This window comes from Passer domesticus, chromosome 7, assembly GCF_036417665.1.
Source record: "Passer domesticus isolate bPasDom1 chromosome 7, bPasDom1.hap1, whole genome shotgun sequence".
Classification (NCBI taxonomy): Eukaryota; Metazoa; Chordata; class Aves; order Passeriformes; family Passeridae; genus Passer; species Passer domesticus.
Genome location: NC_087480.1, coordinates 1,942,788 through 1,958,448, shown reverse-complemented (window position 1 = coordinate 1,958,448; position 15,661 = coordinate 1,942,788). Strand labels below are relative to the sequence as shown.

Below are 15,661 nucleotides of genomic sequence, written 5' to 3'. Positions count from 1 at the left end.
TTTACACAAAGGAAGCCAAACAAATTTACTGCTGAATTTTGCCAATTTCCTTATAAAATATAAAGCTCTCAAGTCCTTAATCACTGGAGAAACTCTCCAGGAATGTTTTAATGATGAAGCACCTGAATTTGCCCGTAGTCCCGTGGTGATTTCTCCTAAAATGCGTGGAACACATAAGGCTCAGAGCGTGAAATGGAGAAATATGGAGTGTGTGGCCATAACAGACATGTCTGAAATGGTTTTGAAACACGAAACAAAGAAAAGTCACAGATTAATTTCTTCATAATGTTGTAAAATCACCCCGGTGGAATTAGAATTGTAAGAAAAAAGAAATTGCATTACGCTGTACTTAAAATTCTCCAGTATGAGATATTTAAACAAAGTACTTATTAAGACAGAGTAGTAGCTAAACAGATCATTCACCACAGCATTGAATAAACTTTTAATAACTTCTTAAATGCATGCTTTGAGACATAATAAAATTACTTCCTGGCATTAGAGACTTACCTGACGTATAGATAATCAATAGCTGCCTATTCCACAAAGACAGACACAAAGTTACAGTTCATTTAGACTTAGCCTTCTTGCTCCGCCCTATGAATTACCAGATTTACTCCAGCAAGATCCACTGAATAAAAAAAGTATTTATCTGCAATGCTGGAGGAGTGCATTTCTGAATAACTACATGGAAATGGAGGCAGGCTGGATAGCAAATGCCTTGCTAAGCCTCTTCCATCTCCAATTCCCAGCTCCCTCTGAGCAGGCACTTATCCTTGCTGAATTCTAGGGAGATCAGCACTGATCTACATGAAATCCATAAATTAATATTAAAGAGTGGCTCTGTTGCACAATATCTGCTAGTACATTAAAAACTCCTACAACTCTCAAAAACTTTCTGCTGTTGCCACAAATCTGGTCTGAGGGACTGGCTGAACTAGAAATTAGGGTTTGTATTTGAGAGCCAATTGTCAGTGATGGCACAAAGAACAAAGGCCAAAACTAATATTGAAAGGTCAAAGAAAACATAATAGAAACCAATTCTTTGAAAGGCTCACTCAGAGTGTAACAATTAGGAAGAGAAAAACTCCCTGAGCCACTACCTGCTAAGGTAGAAAATGTGCTTTCAAAAACCCTGACAAAAAGAGCTGGTAAAGACTGAACGCTGGAGCAGCAGGAGGTGACTCCAGCCAGTGATTAGGACCAAGATCTACAATTTAACCTGTGCCCAACCCAGAGTCTGTCTGATGCAGCAATGGAAATGTCCCACACATCCTTCTGGTGGATCCCATCTCTGTTGGATGTGCCAGGGACTGCTTCCACAGGAGGAGCCCAAAGAAGAGCCATCAGTGTCAGAAAGAAGCTCCCACTCTGTCCTGCTGTGCAGCTCCAGCAGCACACCCTGCTCCAGGCCCCGGCTGGGGGATTCCCTCTCCCACTGGCAGCAAACAAGGGTTTGTGCCATTACAGAAAGCACCAGAACTGGGAAAGCAGCAGGTGTGGAACTGCCCAGCTGGCAGCACAGAACACAGCTACAAAATAGGGTTTCTAAAGGAGTAAGTTACATTAACTTAAACTCAAATTTTACATGTATAAAACATTGGATGTGTTAATTTTTTTCTTCACTATAAACAAACATGAATCTATTTTTCTCCTATTTTTAATGCAAACAGAATTAGCAATGCCATGGCAGCATAGAGAGGCTTCAGCTGAGGCTGAAATTCCCCAAACAAAGGGCTGAGTAAATATACTGTGAACTTGTTTAGTCTTTTAGCAAGGACTTTATCTTTTTTTTTTTTTTTTTAAACTTTTTCCCTATCGGAACAGACTTAGCAGAGTTTAAAAGAAGAAATTGGAGCTGAACTGACTTTATCAGAAATAACATCCCGATTTAGCAGGCCAGGGTTCCTCTCAGACTGATGTCAAAATGTCAGATGATGTAAGTAGCCCACACTAAATGTATCAGTGGTTTAATAACAAGAAAATTGACTTCACTGCCGAGCTTGAGTCCAAGAGCCCTCAGTCTCAATGCTTGGAGAACAGCTTTTTGCTTTTTAAAGGTCATCTGATTTATCCTGCCAGGCTAAAACCAGAAGGTGAGAAGTTGTATAAAGGAAACACCACAGCCTGCTCTGAGATTAAGGAAGCAAAACAATGACAAAAGCCAAGCCAGCTCTGAGTCTCATTTCTTGCTGTCCCGCGCTGGACACTGTTCTGCACTTGCAGCTGGAATGCCTGCACTCCCATCAGCTGCAGAGGATGGACACTTACATTCCTGTGAGTTATTTCCCAGAGCTGACAATGCTCTGTAGGGGTTCTCCTCTCCCTGTGTCACATCCAGAGCGCAGCAATGCAGAAGCTGCTGCTGAAGGAAAACTCAAGATGAGATCTCTGTGCACTGACAAAGTAAAACATGGCAGAGCAGGATTTGTTCAGTTTTTTTCCTGTGTGCTGGATCCATGGCTGGTAACTCCTCCAGGTTCTGTGGCAGGTTCTGCACACCATCCCCAGCTCCAGGGGAGATGCTGCTGTTGCAGACACAGCTCGAGCTGTGGGCACCTGATGCACAGCACAAAAACATGGGAAATGCTCAAAACAAAACACAGGGCTGGACCCTGATTATTCCTAATAAATAAACACCTCTCAGCAGAAATTTTGTGACCAGTGAAAGAATCAGGCAATAAAAGAAAGCAGAGCCTGTGCTGTAATCCTGCTCCCAGTATCTCTGCACACCCCAGCTGTATTATTATTCTGGGATGGATGCCTTTCTTTAATTTGTTTACTCAATGTTTATTTCTTGGCTGCCTGTCAATGAAGCTTGATGTGTCCTTGAATTATTTCTTTAAAAAGGCCTTTTTTTTGTATACTCAAAGTTCAGTGTTACCTATCTATGAGCTAAGCAATGCTTTCAATCAGCTTTCAAAAACTGGAAAGGAGCATTCCAGCATTCTCACTTTCCAGCAAAATACACTGATTCAGTCTCATTTTTATCTGGAGTCCTCCTGCTGTGAATTGCCCAAGTGTGTACACCGGGTTTTCTGCTACAGTCCTGATATGAAAACCCTGATAACTTACAGAATGGTTGCTGCTGATATTTTGTATTAAGGAACAAAAATAGAACCAGACCTCAACAATACATAACAATACATAAGACCATCAAGCCTTGCATTAAAATCAGTTCCTCCTGAGATTAAAAGGAAGTTCCTCCTGATGTGAGAAAATAAGGAATCCTTCTGCTTTTAAAAACTACATCCTTTTGCAGAGGTCAGATGAGAAGTTTGATAGAACACCAAAAGCAGCAGGTGGAGGCCTGAGGAAGCAGCTCCTTGCTGGGTGTAGAGCTGCAATAACCTCAGTGCTCCTTGGACCAACGGGTTTAGTGCTCCCCTTTGGAAAACAGACAGAATACAGTCACCAATTCCAAATATCACTTCTGTAATGTCCTGTAAACTTTGCTCGTTGCAGCAATCACCTTCCCCAGTATAATTTATTAAATAGTGCCATCCAGTGGGAAGTGACTCTCAGCACAAGGAATCTCTAAAAAAAACCCACATTAACTCTAAATTCTTTCCATTGATGCAACTGCAGAGAGCATTTCCACAGTTTATCTTCTAAATAAGCAAAATTTGATAATAATCCTAACTTCCTGATGGCATTTTGGCATGCTTTATGCGAGATACAGAGGCAATAAAAAAGCAGGAATTCTCTTTGTGAAAGGACACTTTTAGGGGCATGGTGAGGTAGCAGTACCAACCCTAAATCCTCTTAAATCCCCAACAGCATCCAAGTACATGACAAGAGATGTTAAATTTTACTCCCAGAAGTTCTGAGTGTTCAGAGGGATAGGAAAACATTGACAAGGAGTGACCTGACTATTGATTTTAATTCTACCAATTCACGTGTAACTGAATTGCCAGGAAAAAGTGTCAGGATCCTGAAACAATTGTTTAACTCCCAAAGCACCTTTGTACTGTTTTCTGTTGATGGAACACAAATACTGAGCACACACATAAATTAAACCAAGAAGCATTTAGAGGGAGACAAAAATCTGCTTCCCACTCACCTGTTGCTATTGTGTGTTTACAGACCTGCAGGATTTGGTGCCAAAAGTAAAATTACAGAAGTAAATTTCTGTGCAATTGGAAGAGCACTGAAGAGCCATCAGCAACCTGAGAGCTCATTCCTCTCCCCTGCTTTATATTTCTCCACCAATTGCCAGCATGAATCACAGCTCTCTCCAGATAATGAAGTCTTAGAAATTTCATGATCTGGTGTAGCAGTATAAATCTATATGGCCACCCCATTAGGAACACCTCCCAGGGAACAAAATGTGCTTTCTGGAAGCCATTCAATGCAAATAGTTCTGTTTTTTTTTTCTTTTTTCTTGGCATTTCACTAAAGAAACTGGAAGATGATAAATGTCATGTGATAGCAAAAACCACCAGACTTAGTTCTGTATGTGCAAAGTATTCTGAGTAAAAGACATTGCATGTGCAGAAAAGTTTTTGTATGAAAACAGGACACACCAGCACCAGAAAGAGAATTTAGAAATGGGTCCATAGTCTAGTATTCAGATACCCATTTGAATGATGCCAGAAAAGGGGAAATTAATGCATTTGCTGTGGAGAATAGAGTAAAAAGGTACAAAGTACAGCACCCAAGTCTTTTAAAATGGTAACAGTACCAGGTGTTTCTTTTCTTAAAAAAAAAAAAAAGTATCAAGTGATGAGCAGTGGCCTGGATATTCACAGTTTTTCAAAGTAAGAGCAAAGTATTATATTCTTCTAAGCTGACATATTTCAGGAGCAGAAAATGCCTCCACCACCTTTGCTATTGCCTTATTTTTCACTCCTCTCTTATGGAGATTATAGTGGAATTCAGCTCAACCTGTTCAAAAAGTTCTTCACCGAGGCTTTGAGAACAGTGGCATTTTAAATTACACAAAGATACAGTTTAAAATTACCTAGGGAGACTTGGAGATAGTTAAAAATAACAATTAGGTGTATTTGCAGATGTAGGAAGTTGTGCTCCCTCACAAGTCTAACAAGCATTATCCCATCTCCACTCTCACTGTGTGGAACATCCACCTTGCCCAACATGAGATGCTGCTCAAGTCCTGGAGAACAAATTCCTTTCAGAATGTTTCCAGCACAAATCCAACCCCCAGCCCCACACCAGCTGCTGTGAAGAATAACTCTACCCCAGCCAAAACCAGCACAATAATGTGCTTGCATTAAGTTATTAATATTTTCTGTATGCACCTTCTTAGGAATTGATTAACCCTTCATAAATTCTTCTTTTCTTTTTACATCAAGGAAAATAAGCCAGAATATTAGTTACCCAAAATCTTGTACAAATTATTCTAATGGTAATCTTAATTAATTTAACCTTTTTATAGGCACAAAAATTTCAAGCAATTAGTTTCTTCTAATTGTGCCAGCAGAATTAGTAATGTATTAATTATTATAGCATAAAAGTTGGAATAATATAGCTGTTAATTAAACTCAAAATATTGCTAAATAATTATTCTCAAGAACATAATTTTTACTAATTAAAGCATTATTGCTAAATATAATTTCACAAGATATTTCATAAAGTATTCAACTCTTAATTAAATTATCAGTTGAACAGAAACAGCCAGATGCTAGAAGTTCTGCAGTTTGGAAACAGTTATGGTTAGTTGACTATATATTTTAAAAAGAAAAGCTTCTGCCCTAAAAATGATTTGGCATTTGATAAAGTTCAGCAGCAATGCCTTCAGTGAATTCAACCCATCTACTCAGCACTCAGAACCAAGAGGCAGCAAATAAATGTACTTGAAGCTGGTGTAGGTATCTGTAAGTAACTATAAATATCAATAAAATAGCTAAATAAATAAATAATATAGAAAGAGTTTATAGAATAGACTCTTTCAAGGTATTTTCTCAGATTAATTGTGCAGGTGAGTGTGCAGGACGAGGCAGAGGGGCTGGGCAGGGCCCCTGGTGCAGGAATTGCTCCTGCAGCCTCTCCTCCCTGCCTGCAGCTGCTGCCAGCTGGGTGGGTAACAAATAAGATCCACTCCATGAAGTCACCACACCACGGGCAAAAGGAAAGGAAAAGTTTTCCTCACACAGGGAAGTTTTCAGCACAGCCTGGTACCTGGCAGTGTTTCCATTTTTCTCTATCAGCCCCTTATGGAACTAAAACCCACAAACAGATCCATCAGCACTGGGAAGTTTGTTCCCATTTCTGGATCTTAGAGGCAGAACCAAACCTCCCCACTTACCTCACACTCACTTCAGTCAGCACCAGAGCTAAATTTGTCCAAGGGTTTGATGGCACAGTGCAGTATCTCCATTTCCAGAATTCCTTGAACCAGCCAAACCCCCAAACCTCTAGTGGTGACCTTTGCTTGGAAAGGACTGGGACAATCTTTAGTTTGGCCTCTGGGAGTCCTGTGTGAGCTTCCCTAGGGGTTAAAGGTTCTTCTTCTGCTTAAAATTAATAAATCCATCCCAAAAGCCACCCCACTCATGCAGCTTAGCATGCAGTAAAATAATCATAGTTTATCCTGGAGTTTTAGTTTGTAATTTAAACACACCATGGCTGACATTAAGGAAGGAAAAAAATCAAAAATCTCTGCTTTGGATACCTTTTCACAACAAATTTCAACAGTGAAGACAGACCCTCCAAAGCCATGAAAGCTGTTTTCCTGTTCAAAGCACAAGCTTCACTGCTCCTGCCAAAATGAAGAGGCTCCCAAAGTAATCAGTATCATATTCCAAAATTACATAGGAGGCTTACTGCAAAGCTTGCTGAAGGACAACAAATTCCCTCCAGCTTCTGAATTATAAATACACAGACAACATTTCTCTGGATCATGAGCATTTTCCAGACTTGGCAACTGTAAAAATAATGGTTCCTGGGTGATTTGCTAGGCCAAAACCTCTGAACTTGGTGGATAAGAGAACATGTGAGGGGGGAAAAAAGTGTAAAATTAATTATTGCAGTGTAAACTTGGACGAATGGGAACTTCTGATACATATTTATAACCCATTTTTCTGGGAAGAGCGAAAATTAAATATCTGAAACACTGAACATTCACTTTATATCATTTACTATGTCCTTTCTAGAAGGCTGCAAAAACCCCAACAGTTCTGTGTTGGTCAGCAAAAGCTGTCAGAGCCTCCCCCTGTTCCAACAGCAGCACCAGGTTTTTATTTGGTACCTTTGCCCTCAAATTCTGGTGCCCACAGAGGTGTGGGACATCCTGAGGCTGCTGCTTGTTCTGCTCCTCCCATGTGCAGCAGGCACCTCTGCAGCTGGGACACAATCTTTGCACAATTCTGAGCCTCTTTTTGGTCAAAGCAGCCCAAGAGAAGATTTTTGTAGTAATAGCAAAAGTATCCTGAGAGAAACGAAGGGCACAGTGGCAGCATTCAGTGACACCTGAGATCTCAAAAGCTTTATGTAGCAGGGACTGCTCGCTCAGACATCAGTGATGGATTTTCCTCCCAGGCACCCCCAAATCTTTGTTCACTATTCAGTTTCAGCCTTTATTTAGGACATGCTTTTCAAATACACATTTCAGATATGATCAGCCAGCCTTTTCAGCCTTTGCTTGACAGAGCCAATCTGTGCTTGGATAACTTAAAACACTTTTGAGGGAATGTGTTCCAAACAAAACAGACTTTGTAACACCAGCAAAGTTATTTTTCATTTTTCACAAGTAACTTATTTTCATCACCTGTGAACACTGCAAAATGACTGCTGTGAAAGGAAACCAAGCACTGAAACTGCTTAGCAAAATATCTGAATGCAAAAGCTGAGCACAAGAAAACAGAATTCCCTTAATATCACATGGCTACCACCAGAAATTTCAGCTCCATTAGGAGAGGCTAGGACTGGCCTCTGGCACTACCAGTTACTTCTCCTTTATGACAAAAGTACAACATCAAAATGATCACTCTGAAAGTCAGTTTCTTACAATGATTTATGGGTTGGTCTGGATGCCAACACAGTCATGAAAGGAGAGGTTCTGGGGATTGGGGACGTGGTGCAGCACTCCAGTTCTGAAGGAGGGAGTGAAACAAGCAACACGATCCTCATTAGTAGTACCAGCTTGGGAAAAGGTCCTAAATCCCATTTAATCAGCTGTGAAAAGCAGCAGGACACAGACACTCCCTCTGGAGCTCTGTGCTCCAGCCCTGCCCCAGGGTCCCCCACCACCCTGCCCTTGCCATCCCAGCTGCTCCAGTGATTTCCAGCGTTTCCTTTGGGCTCAGAACCATTGAAGGAGAGAAAGGGAAGATGCACAAAGTCCACACCACTTTGTTTGTGTTCTGTACGTGGCACAGCCCCTGCACAGAAGATGCCCTTGGCATTTCCAGCTCTGGGGTCAGGAGGGACCCCACGGAAAATCCCCACGGAGGGATTTCAACCCCAGCACCCCCTGACTCCCTTGGTCCTCCTGCAAGAGGAAGGAGGAACTTTTTCAAATGCCCCCTTTCAGCTGCTGTGAGCCACTCTCAGCACCCATCCTGGAGCAAGGACAATCCTGCTCTGGAGCACGTTTCCCAGCAGCAGCAGATGCCATTTCAAGGCTCACCCTGCAGGCAGCACGCCTTGTTTGCCTTCCCTGGGGATCCTCTCCTGGTGCCAGGAGGGTCAGGGGCTCCTGCTCTTAGAGGAAGTGCAGTGCATCTTTTATTACCATAATGCAGCAGGAAATTCAGGCTGAGCATTAACTGCAAACACGGGGACAAAGGGCCAGCGATTTTTAAATGCTGTTTACCACTTAACAACTGTTTTTCATTTTCATTTGGCAATACAAGCTAAACCTCTGGAGTCTAAGTAATAGAAAATCTGTTTCATTTCAAGACAATCATTTCAGTAAATATAAAAAAAACCAAACATCACTCCATGCAAGCTACTCAATAAAGAAATTTAGAGGATATTAATCATTCAAGTCTTGTGCTCTAGCTGTATTTTAAATTTTACTAAATGCAACATATTTCCTGAATGCAATTAACTTTTTTGGAGTGAAATAATTAGATGTTAGTAAATAAATTCTTATGTCAGAACATCACTGGTTTGATCAAATAATTTAAGAGTTTGGCCATCAAAACAGAAATTATCATATAGCAAAATTCCTCCACTGCCACTTCACTGTGAAAGGGCAGCTTTGGACCAATGCTTGTGTGGGGCCACTGATGAAAGAATGTGGTGAATTAGTGAAAATATTGTTTAACCTTTTGACTATTCCAGTGTGTAAATGTCAATAATTAAAAAAAATATGGAAACACTAACTAGATTGAATGCTGGATATTAGTTTAACATGCAACTATTAGCTACACTATTTAGCTAAAAATTTACAACATCAACAATTACAAAAATATTTAGCTAACAAGTAAAACCAAATGCAGAAGCCACGTGATGTGTATTCTGGGGTTTGCTTGGGAATTCCTCAAGATTCCTCTCAAAGTCACATCAATGGCATTAAATACAATAAATAATTTTTTTGTTGAAAGAACTGGAAAGTCACTAAGCTTCAGCTGTGGGTTTAAAAAAGGGAACCTCCTCTCTCCCCCAGAGCAGATTCTCACTGTAAGCACAGAATATTTTCAGTCTCCCCCGTTCAGGCAGTGAGAACAGGGAGCTGTGGGAGCCCAGCTTTGTCTCAGTTGGCTCTCACACACTCCAGGTCCTGCCCAGAAACCTCTCCCAGGTGCTCCTGGGCTCCCACTCCCAGCTCCAGCTGCTGAGGAGCTGCAGGGACAGATGTGCAATTCTCACACAGCTGGGGCACCCAGGCAAGATGCAAGTTTCCAAAATCTGCTCAGTCACAGGACTGGCTCTTCCTCAACTTTTCTGAGCAATGTTAACCCCAGGAATGCGAGAAAATATTCTAATAGATGCCTCTTCTCTTTTATCCCCTACTGAAAATCTTTCAATATTTGGGGAAAAAAAAAAAAAGCCAAACATTGTTACCTCCTGCTTGCAGACACTTTTGAAACTTCAACTGTTTTTCAGATGCTTTGTTTGGAATAAATAGCATTTAAACTAGAAAGAATCTGATTTAGAGACTGCTCTCCTCTCCACTCATTGTATACTTACAATTTCAAGTGTGCTAGAATTGAATCTCAGTAAAAAAACAAAAGGAGCCCAATATTCTCCTTACATCAGCCAGAAGGTTTAATGGGGATAATGTGGAATGATTGATGGCATTCTTCTTCTCTGTCATTACCTCAGAGAACCACTGCTGGTAACCTGAAGGATAATCACCTCTGGAAAGTAGAGTTGGTGGTCAGAGAGAGTAACTCCAGTCCTAGAGAGCCCAACAGTGCATTAAACAACTACTTTCTATTATTTGATATTGGTTTCTCTTATGTTGCTGCACTGATTTCACCAACTAATTTCTCTGTGGACGTTACAGCATGAGAAATCCATCAGTCCCCAGAGGTGGAGAGCAAAACTAAATACAAAACTTGTTTTTTTTCTCCTGCACACTGAAGGAAAACTCCAAAATTGTTCCATTTCCCCAGCACTTCCTTCTGTGGCCCCAGTGCCCGTGCATTACAGCTGGCCTTGATTGTCTGGCATCATTTCCATTCCATCAGCCACAAGATTTTTAAATATAAATGTTAAATAATATAAAGGGTTATGGGGAACTGCCACACCATTCCCGTGGTAAGCTCAGTCAATGATACAGCAGAGAAAGCACCAAAAATATCAACATCAAGGCTCCCCTGCCCTCTTCCTGTGCCAGGAGACTCTGACATAGTCCAAAAAAGCCAAGAAAATCTGTAATCCCAGCAAGAACCCAGCTGACCCCACGAACTTTTCCATCTCCTCCTCTCTGACTTTCAAATCCCAGGAGACAAACTTCTGACAACTTGAGCAAACCTGAATTAAACTCTTGACCAGAAAAATTTTGTGACAGTGGGAGTGAGAAACACAGATTCTAGTTCTGGTTAGCTTTTTGGTTTGTATCCTACATTTAAAATGGGTAGCAACACATTTGTTTCTTTGGATTGTTTAAATTGTCAAAACCCACAAAATCACTGCTGAAAAATGAGATCAGCTCTTACACTCTGAATAGGGAGAAATAAACAAATCAGAACCAATAGCACGACATTGTTTTTCATACACTAAAGAGGCTCCCCTGCCACCCCTTCCCTTTCAAAACTGAAGCTTGAAATCAGTAGGTTTAGATTTTCCATTGATGCTGGTTCCTGTCAGAGCATTTATTTCCAGTTTTTCTCCTCTTGAGCTGGCTGCTCCCTGTGGCACTCAGACCTTAGTACCAAGTTCTCTTTGGAATAAAAAAAATTACTCAGATGTGTGCTCTCGTTTAGACCCCAACTGAGCTCTGCCAGCAGTGGAAAGCCTGGCTTATGCCAGCCTGGAACTTCCTCACCCTAAGAACACCAGGTTTGGTTACAGCCTTCCCTGTTCCTGATCTTTTCATCATTTACATTCTGGAGTCTATATTCTGAAAAAAGAAAAAAAAAAAGAAAAAAACCCAAGTAATTGTTATTTTTTCCTCTAGAAATATGAGAAATGGATTTGTAAATCTATGTAAAAGCTGAGAAAACATAGAAAAACATAGTTCCTCTGTTTAGGTGATCACCAGCTGATCATCTTGCTCTAGACCCCAAAGAAGTGGGAGAATTCTGTCTCACTGGTACATGGCCATCATCTGGACAGAACCTGAGGCATGTTCCCCTTGCTGGCTTGCACTTCAGAGATAGAAAACATGTCAATATTTGATGGGAAATAACACTCCCAGCACTCTCTCACATGAAATTGCACTTTTCAAGCACCTCACAAAGCAAGCAGAGCCTGCCTTAGGCCCAGCACTCCCACTCTGTTCTACAATGCCTCACACCATTCCCTTTGCTAATTAATAACATTTTAATTTCTTTAATTGAGTCTTGTGTCATTTCTGCTATTAATCACTATTCTGCTATAGCATGACAATAATTCAACATACTTTTTTGCAATAATGTCTCTTCAAAAAATAGTTAGCAGCCATTGACAATCCAATGCTTTAATGCTCAAAAGGTGCTTAAATTTGCAACCATTTGAATTCAATGTTCTACAGTGTTAAGATTTCATCCAATACGGTTGGTTAAGAGCTGTCTACCAGAGTCAGAAAATCAAGATTTCATTAGTCATGGCCATAAAATAACTCAGATATACATCCTGGGGAAGAAAAAATTGTTTTTTTTTTCTAAATTCTATGTCTATCTTCAAAATTTGGATCATTCAACAGATCCCTGCTGCTCACCAAAACTGTTATCCAAAAGGAAGAACCACTAAAAGAAAAGTACTAGCAGTTTCCATTAAAAGTAATAGGTTCTGACTTTCCAGCAGTTCTATAAACTATTTTGAAAATATTCTTACTTAAGAATAATAATAAAATGTTAAATCTCTCTGAAGGTTTCAAAACTTATTTTAATTGTGTGTGCACAACTGATAATTGTTTCTCTTCCAACAACACTGTGTATGTAATTTGATTATCTTAAACCATGAAGGACAATAACCTTTACTTTAACACATTTTAAAAAAACTGTGGCCAAAGAAATCCATAAATAATTAGATCTCATCAACACAACTCCAGACACACCACACTACCACTAATTGAACTTATGACTAATGCTAGAACAGAAATATTATGTGAATGATTTATGAAAGAACTATCCTTGTGCAACTTTCATTTCCTAGTGGAAATAAAACTATTTCATATTTTTAATAATACATCATTTCATTTCCTGCAAGATATTCCCAAATGATGCTAAATGCTAGTAATGTTTAGAATAATTTTCCACTCTTTTTCAAGTGGTGATTACAACTTGATAATTTCCTCCTCTCTTTCACCACGATTTTTATTCCCCTATGGTTATCACCATAATTCTGTGATTTGCTTCAGAGTGAGGGATTTGGGTGGGTTTGAGTTTGAGGCTGTTTTTGGGGAGTTGCCTCGGCTGATCCTGAGGGTGGGGAGCTCTGCTCAGCACTGCTGGGGTTGGCAGCTCCCAGGCTGGCAGGAACCCTGCAGGCAGTGCCACATCCCACAGCTGGAGGACAGCACATGGTGTGGCATTCACCTTCTCTGGAAAAATCCCTGTGCCCAGGATCTTTGTCCTGAGAAGCCTCTGAGAAAAAGGAAAACAAGAATTATCTCATTTGCTTCTCCTGTGTTGTGCTCATGTGGAGTGTGGTTGGAGATTATTTCATTGGATTCTGGTGAGAGTTGTTTTGGCTCATTGGCCAATCAGGGCCAAGCTGTGTTAGGAGTCTTTCCAGAGTCAAGAGTTTTCATTATTAGCTTTTTAGCCTTCTGTAAGTATCCTTTCTGTATTCTTTAGTTAGTTAGTTTAGTGTTCTTAAATACAATATAGTATCATGAAGTAATAAATTCTGAGAACATAGAGTCAGGTTCATCATTCCTCCCTGCCACAGGGTTCCTGTAAATACAATACTCATGGTTTCACTCCTGAAGCCCCTAAACACTGCTCTCTGGTCCTTGGTCCATGGTTCCATCTCCCAGCAGCCCCAAATCCCTGATCCCAGTGAGCTCTCCTGGATGCCACACACAGTGCCAAGCTCACACAGAGCTGAAACCACACTGGTCTTGTGTGGAAATTAATTTATACAACTCAATGGAGGCTCCCAAACATTGCACCAAGCCTGGCTCTGTGCTCAGGCCTGTCGAGGTCCCTGTGGATGGCATCCCTTGCTCCAGTGTCCCTGCAGGGCTGCTCAGTGCCACTGCCCTGGTCCCCAGCGTGGTTTTCAGCAGTGCCAGCCCCAGCACAGCCCCTGGGCACCAGCCCTGCTCTGCACCTGGACAGGGGACACTGGGCAGCTCTGAGGGACCACCCAGCCCCTCCTGAGCCCCAGTGTCACACCCCCCTGTCCTGTTCAGAGTCACCTTGGGTGGGACAGTGACAAAACTCACACAAGGGCACGTGGATGGTGTCTGGTCCCTCACCCAGCAGTGCTGGGACTGTGTCACAGACAAGGTTTTCCCTTAGTGAAGTCACTCTGCCTGTCACCAATCACCTCCTTATTTCCCTCTGCATGGTTTCCAGCACGATGCAATCATCCAGCACTCAAAGATCATGTATAATCTGCACTCTGGCAAGGCTGCTGCAAACAGACTTGCAAACTCCTAAAAAGGACAGAAAAGAAAAATCCCCTGACTTGTACTTTCAATGTCTGGAGACAATGGAAATAAGGGTAAATTTAATTCATGGGGTTTTTTCAGTGTATACCAAGAAGCATGAAAAGATCCTTAATTTATTTCTTCTTACAGCTTAGTGTAAAGGTAAATAGACTATCCATTAGGTTTAAAATTGTATTTCATCAATTCCATTGGATAGCCAAGACCTTATCATCACAATATTGGTTAAAGTATGGCAGCAGCAAATGTCATGTCTGTCAAGCTCTAGTGTTCTGAGCCAATCCGTGTTAGATTTACTCTGAGTAAATGTCAGTGCTATCGAGAGCTCCCAGAAAAAGCAGATTTTTCTTTACAGACAAGTATTTAACAATAAATTGTCTGGCTAGTACAACAGCAGCAAGCTAATGACTCAGTCTTGCTCCCTGGGATGATTGGAGAGCTGCTACACGACTGATTTCTCATCTCTCACACTGTTACACAGCCACCTCTGCACCTCTCCAGGGTGACACCCACCAAATGGCTGCACCTCCTGGGCTCTGTGTGCCTGGGGGTTTTCAGCCACCCGAGATGCTTCAGAGAGGTCCAGTTCAGTTACCCCAGGCAGGAAAATTCATACACTGGGGTCAAGGGTTACATGTCTGACACCTCCTCCTTTCCAGAGCCTGCCCTGAGCAAACAGGGTTTGGCCAGCAGCACCAGTCAGAGCTGAGCAGCAACCAGAGAGCTCAGCTGGAGCTGGGAACATCATCCCAGTGATGTCAGACAGGTCCTGCCTCTCCAGACACCATTCATAGAGAATTACATTCATTACTTGAGCCAATACAGCTGAAATATTCTCCTGTTATTGCCCAGTGGCAATTCTCACAGTTTGGACAAGCAGAAAGCTGAGATAATCAGTTCTGTTACCTGTTTATCTCATCTGTGAGAAAACATCCCTGGGTTTATGAGGTTGGAGTTTTTTAAGGCCTGGTCCTAATCCTTATCCATACAGAGTCACTCTAAATTCCCAGCGCTCTCACAAGCTTGGCAGGACTCACTCACTGCTAGCCCAGGGTGTTCTCCTCTGGACAGAAAACCTTCCTGTCACTGCCTCCCATTGCTGCCCATCCCTGGCAGTGCCCAAGGCCAGGCTGGATGGGGCTGGGAGCAACCTGGGACAGTGGAAGGTGTCCCTGCCATGGCAGGGGCTGGAGTGAGATGATCTTGAAAGTCCTTTCCAACCCAAACCATTCTGGGATTGCTCCTGGTCTGGGAACAGTTTCCCATTTTACCCTCTGGTACCCTCTTAGCTCCTTTAAACAAAGAGGAGATGGCCAAAAAGAGACAGAGAAAGCAGCACAGTCCAAAAAAAAAACCACAACAGTGACACCTAAACCCAGACCAGCACCCCCAAATATTGCCAGATACCGCATTAAGGAAATGCCCAGCAATCATCCTCATCTTCTCCATCTACTCCTAACTTGCACTGAAGCCAAAGGAAACACATATTTC

At 41.7% G+C, this 15,661-nt stretch overlaps 1 long non-coding RNA gene across 1 annotated transcript in view; it reads right to left on the bottom strand.

Moving 5' to 3' along the window:
- LOC135304232 (uncharacterized) overlaps positions 1–15,661 on the bottom strand; it is a 295,038-nt gene that overhangs the window by 115,561 nt on the left and 163,816 nt on the right. The window lies entirely within an intron of this gene.